The sequence below is a fragment of the Neodiprion pinetum genome, chromosome 4 (assembly GCF_021155775.2).
Source record: "Neodiprion pinetum isolate iyNeoPine1 chromosome 4, iyNeoPine1.2, whole genome shotgun sequence".
In the NCBI taxonomy this organism is placed as follows: domain Eukaryota; kingdom Metazoa; phylum Arthropoda; class Insecta; order Hymenoptera; family Diprionidae; genus Neodiprion; species Neodiprion pinetum.
This window is the reverse complement of record NC_060235.2, coordinates 11751884-11772011: the sequence shown is the minus strand read 5'-3', so window position 1 is coordinate 11772011 and position 20128 is coordinate 11751884. Positions and strand designations below refer to the sequence as shown.

Here is a 20128-nt window from a genome sequence, read left to right as displayed (position 1 = left end):
CTGCTCGACGCTCCAAGGGGTGCGGGACGAGCGAGCTAAGTCAGTCCCGTTAGAGACAGGATAAACCAACGTCAACGAAAACAGGCTCCTTCAAAGCTGTCGAGTATAGAGTTATAAGTCTTGGTTCTCCGATGATTAGAGAGAGCATTCCTTAGAGGTATTACTACGGTAAACTTGATCTCGCGTAAGCGAGCTTGAATTTTTTCTACTCCTAATTCGAGTAGTGGTTGATATCTCTACAAATTTTCAACACGATTGTCTCATAGATTAACGAGAAAATCACGGTTAAAGTCAGTACTGGTAACACGTCTTCCCCATTCCAGGCCAATAAAACGCACACGTTTTTTCTTGTCACAACTAACTGAGCCGCGCTAATCTGATGAAAAACTAACATTTGACAAAGCAAAAAATTAGAATTTTTTTTGTCTTGGATTCACACTTTTTCACTCATAGGACTTTTTGATAAACGCACACAAAGTTCAACATTTATCACGAAATTTCTGGCACGAAGGTCGAGAGGGGAGCGTCGCGGCAACGTTGCAGTGAGACTGTGTCGGGTGTATATACGTGTACATTTTCGTATCCACTCTGCGACTGCGCGCGGTGTGTATACATGTACACTACTACATCTATTCGAGACTTTGCCCACTGCTATCCCCAATGTATTTATATGTACCCTGCTATATATATTCACCAATTAGATTCGGTGGAAATATACATAAAAACGGACAATTTTTCACTGAGAGAAATAATTAATCACATCCGTTTATTCTCAGTCATTTTCATGTGACATCATGTTTTGTTACACAGATTTATATTCAACGTAGAGTAGAAAAGTAAATTATGCAGTGAATAACAAAATCCAAAACTGAAGAAAATCTTTATAACGGCACAAATCTTTCGTCTTACAGATGTAACAAACTATCACAAGCATATTTCAGCTTATCACTCGTTCGCGTGAATCAATTTACGCTAACTAACGTTCTTTGCAAAAAAATCAGTAAGAGCCAGTAATATTCTTTTACTATCGGTGACTAGAGGCTTCTTATTGATTATTCGTTCTGATAATAAATTAACGACTCCATTTTTTCCACTAGTTTTTTGAACTTCTTTCAGTCTGTCGTACGTAATGCCAGCGCTGGCCATTTTTTTGAGCATTCCTGCCGATATAACATTTTTTAACGGCTCCAAATAAGGCAATGCCATCGCAACTTTTATGTTATGTATGCAATTATTCAATCTTACAATAAATCGTTTACATGTTGTGAAAAAACTGGCAATGTCAATAGCAACAACGCTGAGTTGTTCTTGTATTTCTACGTCATATAATGCATCGTGAAAACGTGTGTTGGTCTTTAAATTTAGAATATCTTCAGCTAATTTCTCTAGCTTGAACATTCCTGGTCTTTTTCGCTCGAGATAAATTTTTTTCAATAATGGCAACGTATCTGAAAAGCCAACGACAACTAATTGAAAGTCTTCAGTCATCGAATGACCGTTGGCAGCAAGGACTGAACGTGTTGCATAAAATGTGGCATTGTGAGCAACAAGTAGAAAAGGTTTTTTAAATAGTTTTAAGAATTCATAAAAAGCAACCAGCGCATCTTTAATGGGAATTAAATCAACTCTTTGACCATGTAAATGCAATTCTCCTGCCACATTGTTCAACCCAGTAATTGCAGATGCTCTCGCGTCTACTACTTGCGTTGGATTTACATATGAGCAAAATCTGAAACTCTGAGACTTAGCTGCAATTTGCAGTATGTCTGAAGAGTGAGACAATCCAGAAGTTTCGAGGTCAAAATATATTACTTCGTAGTTGTCGGAAATTAATTTTAAAAGTTTGTTTTCGGACGGATCAGAGTAATTTGTACAAGCGATGTCTGTGTCAAACTCTTAACCACAACCTGACTGATATTGCACTCCTTCTGCTGTTTCACGTTTTTTTCGTGAATTTTACCTGTCTACGCGCAATTGCTTCCGTCTAGCTTTTGCAGCGGGCAATTTCTCTCAGGTCGATCTAGCTTTTCGTATGGCATCGCTTCTTTTCGCCAATTCTGATGTGAATACACCCGGTATCATTTGTGCGTTTCTTCTCACATCACACACATATTTTTTTACCTTTATTCAGAGAACCAACGCAAGCTGCATAGCGATAATCGCACGATTCGCTCAACGAAAAACAGTCGCACTTACGTGCTTTTCGAGCCATCATTGAGTTCACACTCTCGTTAGTTTGGCTGAACGCGCGTGCTGCAAATTTCGAAGCATTATCTGCATATTTCTTCAGCAGTTTCATCAATTGCTCATATAATTGACTATTTTTCAATTGCACTCGATGTTAGCCATTTTGTTCGGAACTACGTGCGCACCATATTCCACGATTTTCGTGGTTATCAAAAAAATGATCAGGCAATTTACGCAATGCAGCTGCAAGATCGGCGGTGTTTCCTTCGTTCTGCGCGCAACAATACGCAAAACAAGTTTTTATATGCTTAATGACATTTTTTCCTCCGAGTTCAGAGAAACGAGAACGCAGTGCATATAACTCGTTAGAGAAATTTGTCGTCAGATGATTGGAATCGGCCAGCTTGAAAATGTGCTGAGATCTCTCTCGGCGTATTGCTGCTATCGTTGAACAGTCTTCATCCCCGATGACAGCTCGAATGTCGAGCTCTGCCTCCTTGAGAATACTGCTGCGATTGACTAATTGAGCTCCAACAGACGCTTCCATGGCCTTGGCGCTGCCATCATAATTTTGCCGACAGTCATGATCTACTTTTGGATATCCTAGATCACATTTTTTGCATTTACGATTGCGCGTTGCGAAATCTAATATTCTATTGCTGAGAAGCCCGATTATTGCGCCGTACCCGTTCAGACTATCGTAGCTGCGTCCGTTGCCACGCTTACTCCATCCCATGTCATACGATACAATAATATTTATGACATGACTCAGGGCGTTATCAAAATCTAGTCTATCGGTATCGTCGGTCCTAGGCCGCATGAAGTCTGCGAGGGGTTAAATTTTGTCCGATATTTCCTGAGGCCTAAAAATTTTGAATAACAGAAAAAACCAATCACAATGCATTTTCCACCTTTCGAGTTTTTTTATTCTGTTTGTGTTATATTTGTTTATTTTTGTATTGGTCTTGTATATTTCATACTATATTAGAGATTGAGGGGTTCGAGGTTTCGTGTAATCGCTGTATATTTTTTTATTCATATAGTTATTCAATATTATCTTCATTTGTCTATTATAACGTTTGGTGTGTGAATAAAATTTTTTTTATACAGATCTCTGTTTCAAATCACTAAACTAATGTATTCATTCACGAATACGATATTGTTGGAATTATGACACTGAAGCATGAAGAGTTGAGGTCCAACGGAAAATACGTTTTTTTTTGAATCGTTCGTTCAATTTCAGAAACCATGAAAATTCTCCTACCGATTCGTCTTTGGATCTTGAAAACAAATCGTTTTATTGTCCTGGCCAAATATTAAATGAGAATCTCAAGCTCGGCTCAAGAAAAAACAGAATTCCGTTGCGTTTCAACGGTGCAAACTTCACCATGGTTTGTAATTAACCATTGAAATCTAACGGTATATTTGTATGTACAATTCATGCTGCGAGGTGCTTACAACCACTTATTAATTTAATGCCAACGTTGTTGACTTACATGCAATTGAGTAAGAAAAATTATCAATAGATTCTTGACATGGATAGTACGAATTCAGGTACGATAAAACGGTAATTTTATACGGGACTATTATTCTATGATAATACTGCAGTATCCTTGTTTGTTGTGCAATAATTTCACCAATATCTTTTTCATAAAAACAATCTTAGTTATGCCATTCAAGAGAATGAAATGTTCTGTCACAATGACAGAAAGCTGACAATTTATCACGCAGCGTATCGATATGCTCTACGACTAAGTTTTGTTCCTCCGCTGCTGCACCTTGGCAACTGTCCTTGGCAGCTTCTTCGATGAGTGGACCGATTTTACGTTCATAGCGCTTGTATGTTTCCTGACTCAGGACCGGCATGTCTATGCACATTGCAATTTTCCTCAGTGCATTGCATCCTGCTCCGGAGTGAACGGCACCTGTGAATTCGCAGTTCGAGGTTAGGTTTTGAGATTAGATTCTCATTTCCAATGACAAAATTGAAGATATTCACTTGATGTATGCATAATCGATTAGTTATGAGGAGAAAATATCGAAGAGCACATAATAGTTGCATAATAACATACCAAGTACAGCTGCAGTGTTGGCGTCATAATAACGATGACCGTCGTTAAAGTGTGACTTGCTTGAGTGGCATTTCGTTAGCGTGGAGCAAGTATCACATTTCATAGTCCAAATGTAGTGAAAGCCCGTTGTTTTTTCTTCCACGATATGATTAAATGCCAATTGTCTTTTACATTTGCTGCATATTATGTTTTTGTTGACTTCATTAGGATCGATCCATCGCATGCCACGGAGGATGGTCGTTGGCTTCTCGATACGTGCCACATCTGGCTTTTCTTTATTCCGCTCAATGAGCTTCAATCTACCAGCAACCACTGACTTCTTTTTCCGTTTCCCTTTATACCGTACCAAATTTTCTGTATTCACTCTAAACATAACCACACTTTTGTTTCGTAGAAAAATCACAGTACGCACAACAGTCTCTGGTATACACACGGTACTAGCGAGTCCGTGGCGGCCGACGCTGCGGTGTTGCCACGAGCGGTCTCCGCGCATTGTTCATTGTGTGCGCCTATCGATGTAGTCATGGGCGAGTGTTAGTGAACTGTACTAGACCAAAAGTTGACGCTAGATTCGGGAAATCGCGTATGCAGAACATTACTTTTCTCGTCCTTGTATAGCAGATCAGTCATTAATAATAAACATATATGCATCAATACATAAGATTGAATTAATTGAGACACTGCGACTGATTTTATTTTTGCATTGCAATTATTGAAAAATACAGCAAGTGGATTAACTTTTAGAGCCGTTCGGTCTGTAGTTATGCCTAAATGATCCGTTCGCAGGTTCACCTACGGAAACCTTGTTACGACTTTCACCTCCCCTAAATAATGAAGTTTGGACATCATTCCAGCAACATTGGCAATGCCGAGATATTGCCGCGTACCGGTTCGAAGACCTCCTCAAATCATATGATCGGTAGTAGCGACAGAAAGTGTGTACAAAGGGCAGGGACCTAATGAACGTGAGTTACTGACTCGCGCTTGCTCGGAATTCCTTGTTCCTGGGAAATCATTGCAAGCCCGAATCCCTAGCACGAAGAAGGTTCACCGGGTTACCCAGGCCTTTCAGCCAGGGAAGACATGCTGATTCATTCCGTGTAGTGCGCGTGCGTCCCAGAACATCTGAGGGCATCACAGATCTGTTATTGCGCAATCTCGTGCGGTAGAAGCCGCCTTTCCCTTCAAGAAGATTCATTTGTACGCAGGTAGTAAAAACCGCTCAATCGAGGCCGGGGGCCTTGGATATACCGGAAATTACGCCTGTTCAGCAGGCTAGAGTCTCGTCAGTTGTCAAAATCATCCAGACAAATCAATCCACCAGCTAAGAACGGCCATGCACCACCGCCCACCGAATCAAAAGAGAGCTCTCAATTTGTCCATATTTCCGGTGTCCGGACCTGGTGATGTTTCCCATGTTGAGTCAAATTAAGCCGCAGGCTTCACTCCTGGTGGTGCCCTTTCGTCTATTCCTCTAGGTTTCTGCTTTGCAACCATACTTACCCCAGAATCCCAAAGGCTTTGGTTTCCCTATAACTGCTCGCCGAGTCATCGGAGAAACTTTGGCGAATCGTCAGCTGGCATCGTCTATGGTTAGGACTAGGAAGGTATCTGACCGCCTTTGGAAATCTAACTCTTGTTCTTGACTAAAAAAAAACATTTTTGGCAAATGCTTTGGCTTCTGTCCGTCATGTGACGATCCATGAATTTCGACTCTGACGTCGCAATGTGAATGCCGCTATCTGTCCCTATCAATCACAACCTCGGGGTTCCGAAAACCAACAAAATAGCAACAAGGTCCTATTCCATCATTCCATGCATACAGTATATACGCAAAAATAGCCTGCTTAAAGCACTCTGATTTGTTAAGAGTGAACGTAGCTACTCACCTCGACACTCAGTAAAGAGTATCGCGATAGGATATTAGTTGAGCCGCCACAAAGAGCTTAGCCCAGTGGTCGTATGTCCCACAATCATGCCAGTTCGATAACGCGAGTGGTAAACTGACAGCGTGGAACACAGATTCACCTTCGAGCTTTTCAACCGCAACAGCTTCAGTATACGCTATCGGAGCCAAAATCACCGCGGCTGCTGGCACCAGACTTGCATTCTGGTGGATCCTGGTGAAAGGATTCGAAGTGTACTTATTCCGATTGCGGTGCCTCGGATGAGCACGTATCGTTATTTTTCGTGACCTCCTCGCGGATTCGGGATCGGAAGATTTGCGCGCCTGCTGCCTTCCTTGGATGTGGTAGCCGTTTCTCAGGCTCCCTCTCCGGAATCAAACCCTGATTCCCCGTTACCCGTTACAACCATGGTAGGCGCAGAGCCTACCATCGACAGTTGATAAGGCAAACATTTGGAAGAAGCGTCGCCGGTACGAGACTGTGCGATCAGCCCAAAGTTATTTAGAGTCATCAAGGTAAACGGCGGACGGGACGTATCCGCCACCGATTGATTTTAATCTAATAAAAGCATTCCTTCCATCTGTGGTCGAAACTCTGTTTGCGTGTGTTAGCTCTAGAATCGCCACAGTTATCTAAGTAAATGTATGTACGATGCAAGAAACTATAACTGATTGAATAAGACATTTGCGGTTTCACGTCAATTTGGCACTGAGACATGCTTGGCTTAATCTTTGAGACGAGCATGTGACTACTGGCAGGATCAACCAGGGAACTTCGATACAAAATCTCGGCTCGGACGTGCGCCACCTATCGCCAGCCGGGTCTCCCAGCCCGGTCAGCGGTGCGTCTACTGTGTGTTTCGGGACTGCCTGCAGGCAGCCTCGTTTCCGTGTGCCGCCACCTTCACACTCGGCTTATAAGCGTTTGAAGAATCTCGAGTACATGTCAGCTAGATCGAAAACATCTGGGAAACATGAATATATCTTTGGTCTCTGATTATATACGCAGAGAGGAGCAGGTTGATGCGTGCGTTTAAACGTTCCGCTAACGTGTTTCACGGGAGCTAGACTTCTTGCTACCGCGTCAAGGGCCATTCGGTCTGAGACAAGGACTCGCAGTAATGCAGTGACGATGATAAAGTAAAACCAGTCGAGTAGTTTCTTTGGTATGAGCCACGAAACGGTCCGCGAACGCCCGCTCCTGGTCTACACCGATGTACGGATCGTGCGCGCGCACATACCGGTACGGTGAAGCCGGCGGACGACGGGGGGTCAGCTCGACCAACTTGCTCCTCTTACTAGTAGGAGCCTGGACGCTAAGACGTCAGCGCCGATACGGTGGTAGCACCGTCGGCTTACGGGGCGAAACCTCCGCCGTCTATTAAAAAAATTTGAAACTCCGGAAACTCGGTCGAAATTTACCGAGACGCATTTGACGTAATTCCGACAGGCTTCCGGCCCAGATCGACTTTGGGACGTCGCGCATCGCCTCCCGCTCGACTCGGACTGAAAATTTCACAAGTCCCGTCGGCCATTGATTAAATTCGGAACGCGGCGCATCGCCTATCGCTCCACTTAGACAGAAATTTCAACAAGTTTCGTCGGCCCCGTATCGACCCCGGGACGCCACGCATCGCCTTTCGCTCGACTTGTACCGAAATTCTCACAACTCTTATCGGCCCTGCACGACCCTAGGACCCCGAGCATCGCCTTTCATTCGACTCGGACCGAAATTTTCATAAGTCCCGTCGGTGCCGTATCGACTCCGAGACGCCGCGCATTGCCTTTTGCCCGACCCCGACGAAAATTTTTACAAGTCCCGTCCCGCTGCATCGAGCGTTCGTCCTTCTGCCGACGTCCCATCGGCCCTGGGACGCGGCGCAATACGTTTTGGTCGACGCGGACTAAAATTTTCACAAGTCCCGCCGTGCCGTGGTCCGTTTGTGGGTCTAGCGATGACTATCACGGGACGCGGCGCATTGCCGTGCCGTCGCCCGGGACGAAAAATATTCCCAACTTCTTCAGGGATTGAGGACGACGACCGACTGTCGACGTCTCATCGAGAAAATAAGGGCCACGTTTTGTCTAGTCTTGATGATGGCCTCTACCGTCCCCGAATCCAGCGACGTACCGAGGGTCCACCGGTTTCACCGGTCCTTTGTCGGTCTTGTGTTCGCTGACCGGCGATCCGAGCTGCGTATATCTAAAGTGGCAACGGGTACGGGAAAAATTTTTTTTCCAAGCCCCCGCAGTTGCATTGTCATCGCACACACTCGGCGACGAGAGCACGGCCGCGCCGACTTGCCCGCGACTCGTCCGACATGGGACGAGCGACGTATCGCGTGACCGGCGTCAAGCCAGCTCCAAAAACACCAACATTGAGGCCTCTTCTAACCGACAAGACGAATCCCCAAGACAAGGGCTGAGTCTCAACAGACCGCAGCGTGGTAACTGCTCCACCGAGTATAACACCTCGCTTGGTACCTAAGTCGTCTACAGACTATTTTGAATCTCGACATCGAACTGGATGACCCATGATCGACCGTTCGAGGCCAGACCGACGAGCGGGAAGATCCCGACGGAGGCCGAAGACCCCGCCCTGCAAACAGAGCTCGTGCGACGACCGGTCCGTGGAACGGCTACATGGTAAAGTCACGTTGTTTTGAGCCTTTCGACCCACGAGACTCTTCGAAATATCGTTGCCCCCTTTGAATGGAGAGGATACGGCCGTGGAGGCGTTCAGGCATAATTCCACGAATGGTAGCTTCGCACCACCGGCCGCTCGACCGAGTGCGTGAACCAAATGTCCGAACCTGCGGTTCCTCTCGTACTGAGCTGGATCACTATCGCAACGACGAGTCATTAGTAGGGTAAAACTAACCTGTCTCACGACGGTCTAAACCCAGCTCATGTTCCCTATTGGTGGGTAAACAATCCAACGCTTGGCGAATTCTACTTCGCAATGATAGGAAGAGCCGACATCGAAGGATCAGAAAGCGACGTTGCTATAAACGCTTGGCCGCCACAAGTCAGTTATCCCTGTGGTAACTTTTCTGACACCTCTTGCTGAAAACTCTTCAAGCCAAAAGGATCGATAGGCCGTGCTTTCGCAGTTTCTATGCGTACTAAACATCGAGATCAAGCCAGCTTTTGCCCTTCTGCTCTACGCGAGGTTTCTGTCCTCGCTGAGCTGGCCTTAGGACACCTGCGTTATTCTTTGACAGATGTACCGCCCCAGTCAAACTCCCTGCCTGGCAGTGTTCTCGAATCGTATCACGCGGGAGTATGATCGACGATCGGCCGAAGCCTCACGCCACTCTTACACGCTTGGCTCTAGAACACCGTGACAGCCGGGACGAAAGTCCTTGACGCACGCGCTCCGCCTAACCAAGTAAGTAAAGAAACGATGAAAGTAGTGGTATTTCACCGGCGATGTTGCCACCTTCCACTTATGCTACACCTCTCATGTCTCCTTACAGTGCCAGACTAGAGTCAAGCTCAACAGGGTCTTCTTTCCCCGCTCATTTTTCCAAGCCCGTTCCCTTTGCAGTGGTTCCAGTAGATAGTGGATAGGGACAGTGGGAATATCGTTAATTCATTCATGCGCGTCACCAATTAGATGACAAGGCATTCGGCTCATTTAATCAAACATTGGCGGTTGAATAACAGACGTGGACAAGACATAGACGTGGACAACACGAACACTTGACATACTGGCGACCGCGGGCCCCTACCTCAGCAACAGGAGCTAGCCGATGCCCTGTCGGGGCTGAGGACGATGTGGACGACGCCTGAAACCAGTCATTTGGTTAAACCGCACCCAGTTGGTATGTGACCCCTGCAGCACCCGAGTCGTGATACCTCCGAGAAGCCTGTCCTATAGCCCGAGCGAGCGGAGGATTTGGTGTGATTGCTTGCACCAAACTCCCCTCCATGTGAGGGTGCACGTGGTGGTCTCGATGTTCGCTACCGGGACCGCTGGGTGCGCAGCTACGCCCTCCAGCAAGTCCCGTTTATCGGCATAGTAACCCCGCTTCCTGACGTGACTTGTCGAGAGCGGGGTTACGCCTGAGACGACCTGGGCGTCGATGATTGCCCCGCGCCCCTCCTTGCTCGCTACGATGTCGGGCTTTCGGTTTTCCTCGGAGGTCTCGAACACCCTCTCCCTCTGGATGTTCCAGCCCTTATCTCTAGGGCCGGCAGCTAACGTCGCGCAAACCGCTTCGTGACGCTTCATCCTGCCTCCATGCGTCCTCCAGCATTGTTGTATGACGTGGGCAGCGGTCGGCGAAGAGTCGCATTCAGCGCGGCAGGCGGTACGCCGGCTGGTGCGTCGCTGCCCACGTGAGGTCCGCACTAAGGTGGGAAGGCAGTTCACGCGGACGTGGTGGTACTGCACGTAGTCACGGGCCGGGATAGCGTCGGTCCCGTGGTGGACCCAGTTGCTGGACAGGGCGCTCGCGGAAGATTCCCGAAGCTCCTGTCCGTCCACCGACTCGTGCAGTACCGTCGCCCATAGCTGCCGGCGTGCCTCAGCCGATAGGTCATCGCCCAACAGCCCGGCTTTGCGCAGCGAGCGCCGGGCCCAGCTAAGTTTACGCTGGACCCTTTGACTCGCATGCGCTGCCCGGGCTGCGGAAAAATCGCTTCGGTTCAGTCGGCCAAGGCGGCTGATGACCATTGCCGGGATAAGGGCGGTGACGGAGGGGATACTCAATCCGCCATCCTTTGCTGAGGCGTGGAAGGAGCCAACCGCCGTGTCGTCGGGGAGCCTAAGCAAGACGCGAACCGCCCGCCTGACTTGTGTGTCGATGGACTTGAGCCTTCCTGCCGTAGTCCTACCCAGGGCCAGTAGGTGATAGACCCTGGGTAGCAGGAAGAGCCGCAGCATCGTGAGTCACTGCTGCGGCTTGAGCGGAGCTCTGGTGATGTTATTGAGCTCCACTGCAAGCTCGGCCTTGACAGTCGTAAGCCCCCCGCGGCTGAACTCGCCGCCCAAGTGACTCCACTTCTGGAGCACGCCGGTTTGGTTCAGAGGGCCGTCCTATAGTCAAAACAGCGGTTCGACTACGGTTTTGACCTTCTTCACCTCACTGGCGGTCACCAAAGATAAAGCGGTACACTCGGACGGGTTGAGCATCAGCCCCATGCCAGCTGCCGTCTTTTCAACATTAGCGAGTGCCCTCTGCATTCCCTACTTGAAGGATGTTATTAGGGTCGGGTCATCCGCGAACGTGAGACAGGCAATCTGCTCGCCTTCGAGGATGAACCCGACCTCAAAGGGCACGGCCGCACGGATTTTATTTGCGACTAGGTTGGAAAAAATCGGCGAAAAGGGTTCTCCTTGACGGACTCCGCGCCGGACGGGTACCGGAGGGGACATTCTACTATCCGCCGCCAGCCTGGTGGTAGCGCCTTTGTACAGCTCGGCCACGTAGGACACCAAGCCAGTGGGTAGGCCGAGCTGTCCGACGATCGTTGCGAGCGCCCCGTGGCTTACCGTGTCAAATGCCTTCGCGACATCGAGGGTAGCCACGTGGAGCTCGCGACGCAGCGTGCGGGCCGTCCATAAGATGGCGTCAAGGACGGCCGTATTTTCGGCCGTTCCATCAGCTGCAATAAACGCACGCTGGCATTCGTCGGTAAGGTTAGCGGATCTAAGGCGGACAGCAAGAATGCGGAGGAGTTGGCGAACCACTACCAAGCCAATCAAAATTGGTCGGTAGTCCCAAGGATTTTCCGGTACCTTGTTTTTCGGAATGAAAATAGTCCGGCTCTGAAGGAGTTGTCTCGGGAACCGCCCCTAAGGTATGACGACATTATAGAGGAGCGCGCGGGTAGATGGTGATACCGCGCGCCACTGCCTCGCCGTAACTATGTCTGGACCGAATGACGACGACACGAGGACCTTGATGTCGTCAATCTCCTGAGAGGAGTTTGGGTTCCACGTGTACCGTAGCTCGGGTTTTTAGGCGGCATCCCAGAAGGACCTGCGTAGTCTTTCGACGGATGTCCAAGGAGTGGGCCCCAGTGCGTGACCAATTCGTCCGAGGTGTAGTTGGTCGAACTGGGGCCTTCTTGTAGGATCTCCCGAGCTACGTGACGTCGGTGGTTTTTCCACCCAGTCTGGATTCTGGCGTACTTACGACGACGCAGTGTCCTCCTTGACGGCGGCTTTCCATACCTCTGGCGGTTCGAGTTTGTGGCCGGCTCACGGCGCCTGGATCCAGCTGCAGCGGCTGCAGGAGGAAATACTCTGCCTAACCACTCGATCATGGCGACGTCTGTATTTCCCCCATTAAGAGCGTCTTCAGCGATGTCGGCCAACTTGTTTGCACGATGATGCCCCTCTTGCCGGTCTATTACGATCAAGCGAGGTATAGCTCCGGCAAGGTACTGCCCCCAAGTTATAGCGAGAGCAGGTGCCGCTGGGGTGGGTGGTGATACCCTATCTGGATCGGTGGACGGGGAGCGTTCACGCGGCGATGGCAAGGAGCGGCTCCTCCGTCCCCTAACTCTGGCAGGTGTCCCAAAGGGCGTATGGGCAGCCTCCAGGTCTTGTTGGGCTGCCTGAAACAATCTCTGGTAGTCCGGCCGACGCCGGACCCCTTTGATCGTCGCCTGGTTCCAACCGGGGACCAGAGCGAGGAGGTGCAGGTTCATGAACCTTACTCCTCGCTCGGTGGCCTGAGCTTCCTTACGTGCCATCATCCGCAGCTCTTCATCCGTCCACCTGAGCTTGACGTCGGGCAATTCTATGGCCGCATTCGCTTCCAAAGGGTGTCGTATCCTGCAGTGAACTCCGAGCCCTTGCTTCGTGGCGAAGTCCTGCTCGCAGTCACCACGGGCATACCGCTCGCGTGCTGGTTCGGGGTCGATAGGGTGCAGTTCGTGTTCAGGGACTGGCGTGGGGTCGTCCACTACCCCCACAGGCACCTCCGGGGAATCGGCTAGCTCCCCCGGGTGCTTGTTTCAGCAGGCCCGCCGGGCTGAGGCACACGACGGGTTCTGCTTTTGATACTTTTTCTCCGCGGCCCTGCTGAAAGTTGGTGGAAGGGGCTGGGAACCACCCCCAACCTTAAGCCCCCGCCGTTCATCGGCCGCCCGCAACTGGCTGGTCGAAGGGCACGTGACGGTTCCCCGAGGGGAGCCGTCTTTGGGCGGCCGACAGCCAACCGTCGTTAGCAAGATGCGGGTTGTGATACCCGCACCCATTGCCCGACTCTCACCACGAGGAAGTGACGGTTGGCACATGTGTGTTGCAGCTAGGACGTCGCGAGCACTCCACCACTGCTCCGACACCCAGCCACAACCCACTCAAGAGAGTCATTGTTACTCCCGCCGTTTACCCGCGCTTGCTTAAATTTCTTTACGTTGACATTCAGAGCACTGGGCAGAAATCACATTGCGTCAATAGCCGCTCGGGCCATCGCAATGCTTTGTTTTAATTAGACAGTCGGATTTCCCCAGTCCGTGCCAGTCCTGAGCTGACCGTTGAATGGCGGCCGAAGAGGACGACGGCAACGGCGAACCGCCGCCGAAGCCTCGCAGCAAGAAAGATCCGCAGGAGGCCAAGGCACGGGACCGAGCTCGGATCCGGTTATTACCATCACCTCGCCCAGGCCCGGCACGTCAGCCAAACCCGCTTCCCGACCAAGCCCGACACGCCCCGATCCTCAGAGCCCATCCTTATTCCGAAGTTACGGATCCAATTTGCCGACTTCCCTTACCTACATTAGTCTATCGACTAGAGGCTCTTCACCTTGGAGCCCTGCTGCGGATATGGGTACGAACCGGCGCGACACCTCTACGTGGCCCTCTCCTGGATTTTCAAGGTCCGAGGGGAAGATCCGGACACCGCCGCAACTGCGGTGCTCTTCGCGTTCCAAACCCTATCTCCCTGCTAGTGGATTCCAGGGAACTCGAACGCTTGAACAGAAAAGAAAACTGTTTCCGGATCTCCCGACAGCGTCTCCAGGTCTTTTTGGGTTACCACGACGGACTCTTTTGCGAGGGCCCGACTTGTCAACGGTTCCGCTGCCAGGTTCCGGAATAGGAACTGAATTCCCTTTCGCCCGACGGGTGTGTCACATTTCAAACCACGCGCACCTACGCCAGATGGAACGTCAAGCGAGGCCCGACGTTCGCGCAATCACCGGCGTTAGGACGCGCATGTCAGGCATAGAAATACACCTACATCGTCATCGGATTTCTCCTGGGGCTTAGGATCGACTGACTCGTGTTCAACGGCTGTTCACGCGAAACCCTTCTCCACGTCAGTCCTCCAGGGCCTCGCTGGAGTATTTGCTACTACCACCAAGATCTGCACCGACGGCGGCTCCAGGCAGGCTCACGCCCAGACCCTTCTGCGCACACCACCGCGACCCTCCTACTCGTCAGGGCTTCATGACGGCCTAGGCCGCCTCGTATGCCGCTGACGGCCGAGTATAGGCAAGACGCTTCAGCGCCATCCATTTTCAGGGCTAGTTGCTTCGGCAGGTGAGTTGTTACACACTCCTTGGCGGATTCCGACTTCCATGGCCACCGTCCTGCTGTCTTGAGCAACCACCGCCTTTCATCGTATCCCATAAGCGTCGACTTTGGTGCCTTAACTCGGCGTTTGGTTCATCCCACAGCGCCAGTTCTGCTTACCAAAAGTGGCCCACTTGGCACTCTGATCCGAGATCTCGTGGCTTCATAGTTCAAGCAAGCCAGAGATCTCACCCATTTAAAGTTTGAGAATAGGTTGAGGTCGTTTCGGCCCCAAGGCCTCTAATCATTCGCTTTACCGGATGAGACTCGTGTACGTTTTGTACGCGAGTGCCAGCTATCCTGAGGGAAACTTCGGAGGGAACCAGCTACTAGATGGTTCGATTAGTCTTTCGCCCCTATACCCAGTTCCGACGATCGATTTGCACGTCAGAATCGCTACGGACCTCCATCAGGGTTTCCCCTGACTTCGTCCTGACCAGGCATAGTTCACCATATTTCGGGTCCCAACGTGTACGCTCCGGGTGCGTCTCTTCTCGCTGTGAGAACGAGGCGCCCCGGAAGTGCGGGGCCGCATCGTGACGCGGCCCATCCTCCCTCGGTCAGTGCTGGGCTGACCTTTACTTTCATTTTGCCTTTAGGTTTGCTCGTCCCAATGACTCGCGCACATGTTAGACTCCTTGGTTCGTGTTTCAAGACGGGTCCTGAAAGTACCCAAAGCAATAGCGTCGCCGACCGGTATTTGATAATTCGAACGAGCCAGCCAGAGGACACCGCCAGCCAACAGCTGGCCAGGCCCGGGGACGGCGCTGGTTTCGACCACCGGGAATCGCTGACCGCGCTTGCGGCGGGCCCGACGCAGTTCAATGCGGCTCTATACCGTGCGGGTACCGCCGGGCAGCCGGACGGGCAACCGGGGGTCTGCCCCGACGAGAACGCCGAGACAGGCAGCCGACCGGGCCTTAGACAGACACCCAACGGGTCGCGACGTCCTACTAGGAGAAAAGTGCACGCCGGCGCCGCCGGACATTGCACCGCGACCAAGTGCCGTGGACGCGAGGTCCCGACATCACGAGCCGCGGCGAAGCCTGCGTCGCTGACGATGAATCTCCCCGTTCGATCTTTCGGGTTTCTCAGGTTTACCCCTGAACGGTTTCACGTACTCTTGAACTCTCTCTTCAAAGTTCTTTCCAACTTTCCCTCACGGTACTTGTTCGCTATCGGTCTCGTGGTCTTATTTAGCCTTAGATGGAGTTTACCACCCACTTAGAGCTGCACTCTCAAGCAACCCGACTCTGAGGAGAGATCCTTCCGTGGCGCGTGCCGGTCACTACGGGCCTGGCACCCTCTGCGGGTAAGTGGCCCATTTGAGATGGACTTGGACGCGGGCCTACGCCCCGGGATAAGTGGATCCTCCCAAACACTACATTTCCCGGCGGCAGAACCGCGGGATTCAGTGCTGGGCTGTTTCCTGTTCGCTCGCCGCTACTAAGGAAATCCTAGTCAGTTTCTTTTCTTCCGCTTAGTAATTTGCTTAAATTCAGCGGGCAGTCTCGCCTGCTCTGAGGTCGTCGTAAGATTGCGAGTCCGTCGTCGGCGACGGCCGTTCGTTCAAGAACAGCGCCGTCGACACGGACGAGGACACAACGTATTCTTTTGTACGTTCGAGCCACGGAAACAACCGTAAACACGCCCGCCGTACGGGAGACCCGTGAGCCCCCCGCGGCGAAGCGTGGACGGAACTTCATCACATGAGCGGCGAACCGACCGCGCGCGGTCTGTGTGTCGCCGTGCCGAATTCGTTCGTTCTCTCGACTATCGCAAGCACCGGAACGTGACGAACGGCAGCGACAGCTCGACCCCGCGATCTGCGGCGACGCGTCGTGACCGTGACATACGTGTTCGTTCGAGGCGACGCGACCTTTTTTTGAGGCTGCGAACGCCCAGTCATTCGCTCGCGAAGGCACGGTGCGCTGTGTTCCCCCGGGTCGGGGGTTTTCGCGGCACCGTTGCCTACGGAGCAGTCTGTCGTTGTTAAACGACCCTCAGCCAGGCGTGGTCCGGGAATTGTATCGGTGGACCGCAATGTGCGTTTGAAATGTCGATGTTCATGTGTCCTGCAGTTCACAAGTTGACGCGCAATTAGCTGCGTTCTTTATCGACCCACGAGCCAAGTGATCCACCGTTCAGGGTAATCATATATGTGAATTTTGCATCAAAAATGCTAAAATTACGGATGTTACCGGCTTTCTGTGGTCGTGAGCGTGGCGCCGCGTGCGTCAGCCCTTGCGCGGTTGCGCGCGGGAAGGAACGCGCGCCGCGCGTCAAATTTCGTTCGTGCCATAGTTCAAGAGCCGACGTCGCCTCGAGTTCACGGGTCGTCTGCCGGAATTGACCGGCGCCGGACCCGATCGGCTCGCAATGCAAACGATTGACGGCGGACGGCAGTGGGCCGCGTCAACGAGTCCCGGGCATCGCTGCCCTCGACGCTGACGCGAGCTTCCTCGTACGGGCGGAAATTCTCTTCGAAGCCTACTGCGTTCGCGGCCTGCGTCCGGGGTTTAACGGCGCTACACCGAGGACACCCGGGCGCGGACAGGCTGCCCGCGAAAAAGCGCTGAGACCAGCTTCGCACGTCTCCCTCGTACGACCTGACCGGGTCGAACGAGTCGAGGCGGACCGCGGAGCGGTCCCCTCTCGGCACCGAGTCGGCCGGAGGCGCGAACGACCCGCCGCTGCTCCGCGTTGGACGCGGAGCGACGGGTCGACGCCTCGGCGCGAGTCGGTCGTCGGGCGGTTTTAGCCGGCGACTGCGCTCGTCGCGACCGCGGCGAACGCCGGACCCATCGGATCCGGCGTCAGCACCGCGTTCGTTGTCACGACGATTGTGTTGCGCGCCGCGGCAACCGGGCCCGACCGTTACGTCGTTCAAACTTTGTGAAATTTTGTTCGCGACACGTGGGCGTGACACGCCGCTCTCGCGGCGAGACAGCCCCTCGCGCTTACGAGTCGCTGCTTCGGCAGTACGGAACGTTAATGATCCTTCCGCAGGTTCACCTACAGGAACCTTGTTACGACTTTTACTTCCTCTAAAAGATCAAGTTTGGTCATCCTCCTGGCAACTTCGGCAATGCCGAGACATTGCCGCGTACCAGTCCGAAGACCTCACTGAATCATTTAATCGGTAGTAGCGACGGGCGGTGTGTACAAAGGGCAGGGACGTAATCAACGCGAGCTTATGACTCGCGCTTACTGGGAATTCCTTGTTCATGGGGAATAATTGCAAGCCCCAATCCCTAGCACGAAGGAGGTTCAGCGGGTTACCCGGGCCTTTCGGCCAGGGAAGACACGCTTATTCCTTTAGTGTAGCGCGCGTGCGGCCCAGAACATCTAAGGGCATCACAGACCTGTTATTGCTTAATCTCGTGCGGCTAGAAGCCGCCTGTCCCTCTAAGAAGATTTATTTGTACGCCGGTAGTAAAAACCGCCCGACCGAGGCCGGAGGCCTTCGAGATACCGGAAGGTACGCCTAATTAGCAGGCTAGAGGCTCGTTCGTTATCGGAATTAACCAGACAAATCGCTTCACCAGCTAAGAACAGCCATGCACCACCACCCACCCAATCAAGAAAGAGCTCCCAATCTGTCAATCCTTCCGGTGTCCGGGCCTGGTGAGATTTCCCGTGTTGAGTCAAATTGAGCCGCAGGCTCCACTCCTGGTGGTGCCCTTCCGTCAATTCCTTTAAGTTCCAGCTTCGCAACCATACATCCCCCGGAACCCAAAAGCTTTGCTTTCCCGGAAGCTGCCCGCCGAGTCATCGGAGGAACTTCGGCCGATCGCTAGCTGGCATCGTTTATGGTTAGAACTAGGGCGGTATCTGATCGCCTTCGAACCTCTAACTTTCGTTCTTGATTAAAGACAACATTTTTGGCAAATGCTTTCGCTTCTGTCCGTCTTGCGACGATCCAAGAATTTCACCTCTAACGTCGCAATACGAATGTCCCCATCTGTCCCTTTCAATCATTACCTCAGGTTCCGAAAACCAACAAAATAGAACCGAGGTCCTATTCCATTATTCCATGCACACAGTATTCAGGCGAAAATAGCCTGCTTCAAGCACTCTAATTTGTTCAAAGCAAACGTACCGGCCCACCTCGACACTCAGTGAAGAGCACCGCGATGGAATATTAGTTGGGCCGCTCCGGAATGCTGAGCCCACCGGTAGAACGTCCCACAATCATGTCAGTTAGACACCGCGAGCGTTGAACCGACAGCGTGGGACACAGATTCAACTACGAGCTTTTCAACCGCAACAACTTTAATATACGCTATTGGAGCTGGAATTACCGCGGCTGCTGGCATCAAACTTGCCCTCCAATGGATCCTCGTTTAAGGATTCAAAGTGTACTCATTCCGATTACGGGGCCTCGGATGAGTTCCGTATCGTTATTTTTCGTCACTACCTCCCCGTGCCGGGAGTGGGTAATTTGCGCGCCTGCTGCCTTCCTTGGATGTGGTAGCCGTTTCTCAGGCTTCCTCTCCGGAATTTAACCCTGATTCCCCGTTACCCGTTACAACCATGGTAGGCGCAGAGCCTACCATCGACAGTTGATAAGGCAGACATTTGAAAGAAGCGTCGCCGGTACGAGACCGTGCGATCAGCCCAAAGTTATTTAGCGTCACCAAGGTGAACGGCGGACGGGACGTACCCGCCGCCGATTGGTTTTGATCTAATGAAAGCATTCCTTCCATCTCTGGTCGGAACTCTGTTCGCGTGTATTAGCTCTAGAATCACCACAGTTATCCAAGTAAATGTGTGTACGATCTGAGAAACCATAACTGATATAATGAGCCATTCGCGGTTTCACCCTAATTTGGCTTGCACTGAGACATGCATGGCTCAATCTTTGAGACAAGCATATGACTACTGGCAGGATCAACCAGGAAGCTTCGATACAAAATCTCGGCTCGGACGTGCGCCACCCATCGCCGATTGGGTCTCGTAGCCCGGTCGGCCGCGCGTCTCCTGTGTGTTTCGGGACTGCACGCAGGCAGCCCCGGTTCCGTGTGCCGCCACCTCGACACTTGGCTTTATAAGCGTTCGAACGATCTCCCGTACCCGTCGGCTAGATTGAAAGCGTCTGGGATACGTTGTTATAACATCTCTGGTCTTTGAGTGTACGCTCGGAAAGAAGCGAGTTGACTCGTGCGTTGGAGCGTCCGGCCTTCCGTGTTTCACGGAGAGCCGAACTTCTTGGTACCGCGTCAAGGGCCATTCGGTCTGAGACACCGACCCGCGGTAATGCAGTGACGATAGATGTAACAACGCGAGTCGCGTAGTTTCTTTGGTACGAGGCACGGAACGGTCCGCGAACGCCCGCTCCTGGTCTACGACGACGTACGTATCGTGCTTGAGCACGTACTGGTACGGCGCAGCAGGCGGACGACGGGAGACCGGCCCGACCGACTCGCTC

At 51.7% G+C, this 20128-nt stretch overlaps 1 non-coding gene and 2 pseudogenes across 1 annotated transcript; all 3 read right to left on the bottom strand.

Moving 5' to 3' along the window:
• Positions 1-8567: 8567 nt before the first annotated feature.
• Positions 8568-16226, bottom strand: LOC124218370 (large subunit ribosomal RNA; annotated as a pseudogene).
• A 468-nt stretch (positions 16227-16694) lies between these two features.
• LOC124218328 (5.8S ribosomal RNA) lies at positions 16695-16849 on the bottom strand (annotated as a pseudogene).
• Positions 16850-17689: 840 nt separating this feature from the next.
• On the bottom strand, positions 17690-19601 carry LOC124218352 (small subunit ribosomal RNA). Its single transcript, XR_006883053.1, has one exon. It is a non-coding gene; the product is annotated as a small subunit ribosomal RNA (ribosomal RNA).
• Positions 19602-20128: the final 527 nt, after the last annotated feature.